Source organism: Balaenoptera musculus, chromosome 15, assembly GCF_009873245.2.
Source record: "Balaenoptera musculus isolate JJ_BM4_2016_0621 chromosome 15, mBalMus1.pri.v3, whole genome shotgun sequence".
Classification (NCBI taxonomy): Eukaryota; Metazoa; Chordata; class Mammalia; order Artiodactyla; family Balaenopteridae; genus Balaenoptera; species Balaenoptera musculus.
In genome coordinates, this window is record NC_045799.1 from 32,531,668 (window position 1) to 32,533,640 (window position 1,973).

The 1,973-nt window shown below is 35.1% G+C and overlaps 1 long non-coding RNA gene across 1 annotated transcript; it reads right to left on the bottom strand.

Moving 5' to 3' along the window:
* Positions 1–588: 588 nt before the first annotated feature.
* LOC118881402 lies at positions 589–1,496 on the bottom strand. The gene is made up of 2 exons (XR_005016523.1): positions 1,386–1,496; positions 589–720 (listed from the first exon to the last, which is right to left on the bottom strand). It is a non-coding gene; the product is annotated as an uncharacterized LOC118881402 (long non-coding RNA).
* Between the last annotated feature and the right edge of the window lie 477 nt (positions 1,497–1,973).

Below are 1,973 nucleotides of genomic sequence, written 5' to 3' on the forward strand. Positions count from 1 at the left end.
CACAATTTTGTTAAAAATAAAACATATCTGCCTAGAAAAAATACCAAATTATAATAATGGTAATATGTGGGTAGTAGACTTCTGGATAATATTTATGTTCCTTTTGCTTATCTCTATTTTCCATGTTTAAAATAATGAACATGTGTCACTTTGGAAATAATAAAAAGTCATGTACCTACAAGTTGATTTCTACTACTGTCTTCCCTTCATATGACGCACCCCAGGTTATGTTCACTTCTGCAACGGGAGTATGGGTTCCATTCAACTAACACCGAATAGCATTTGAATCCTTATTTTAGTGTGCTTTTTAAAACTCCCGATAAGCTGATACTTTACAGATTTGTGTCCTGGCCCCTACTTTCCAGGTATGGATCCCCTGGGCTCTTTCTGCCCAAGGGAATCAATGGAACCAGAGGGGAGAAAAGTTGGTATCTTGGACAAAGGTGTAGGCCCTCTGTGATTGCCACCACTGACAAATGACACTTGTAAGTGGGCTAGTCAGCCCGACAAACATGAGTAACCCCCATCTCCCTGTATGGACACGATGGATACTCTTAAGAGTCAGAGTGTTGAGAGAGAGAGAGATATATATATCCATATACATATATTTCCCACCCTACAGCAACATGTTCCAGTCTGGGGATCAGTTCTAACAGCCTTTCTTGTGAGATCTGGCTTATCTTCCAAACACCACATTTGGTTTGTTTTATTCAGATGGAGCTGCAGTACAAAGAGTAAAAAATTTTTCAAATAAGCATTTTCAATCAAGATACTAAACATATCCATCACTCCCCCAAATTTCCTCATGCCTTTATAATTCATTCCTCCCTCCCCACTTCACCCCCATTCCTCGGCAAGCACTGATCTGCTATTACTGTAGATTAGTTTTCATTTTCTACAATTTTTTATAAATGAACTCATATGGCATTAAATCCTTTTTTGTCTTGCCTTTTATACTAAGTAAAATTATTGTTGAGATTCTTCTGCACTGTTGTATTGATAGTTTGTTCCTTTTTTTGTAACCATTCAATTGTTAATGGACATATAGGTTGTTTCCAGTTTGGGGCTCTTACCAATGTGCTGCTATGAACATTCACATGCAAGTCTTTATACAGACATTGGCTTTCATTTCTTGTGCGTAAACAATTAGGAGCAGAATGGCTGGTTGTATGGTAGGTGTATATTTAAATTAAAAACTGAAAGCGGCTCACACATAAGGTCAAAATAAAGCCATTGTTCATTCTCTTACAGGTCATAAGAGATTTTTTTCCATTTCAGCCCAGAGTAGCACACTAATTAAAAAAACAAAAAACAAAAAACTGCTACCTGTTCAGATCCAGTAACTTACAAAAGGAAACCTTCCTAACTGCCAATATAAACCCTACCTCCAAATCTTTACGTCTTTTCTTCTTAGTCTTTAGTAGAAGCAGCCATTTACCATTGTCACCTTCAGATTAGTAACTCTTCCCAGAGACTTCATACATTCAGCTCATTTCCTATGGATATTAACTAGGTGAGATTATTATGAAACTATTTCACCTGTTATAAAAAGTATTAAATATTTAAATATGGACATATTGGTGGGCCCCTGACCATTTGAGAAATCTATTTTCTATTTTCAGGAGACTATTATGGGGGAGGGGGGAGGGATAAATGAAGAATTTTGGATTAAAATATACATACTACTATATCTAAAATAGATAACCAACAAGTACCTACTGTATAGCACAGGGAACTATACTCAGTATCTTTTAATAACTTATAATGGAAAAAAATCTTAAAAAGTACCATATATATAACTGAATCACTTTGCTGTACACCTGAAACTAACACAACATTGTAAATCAACTATATTTCAATGCAAATTTAAAAAATAATTTAGTTAATTTAAAAAAGAGAGACTGTTACCACCTCTAATTGATGTAGGCTGATTTTGGCTTTTATTAGTTCTCAGAAATTAGAGTATCTGAATT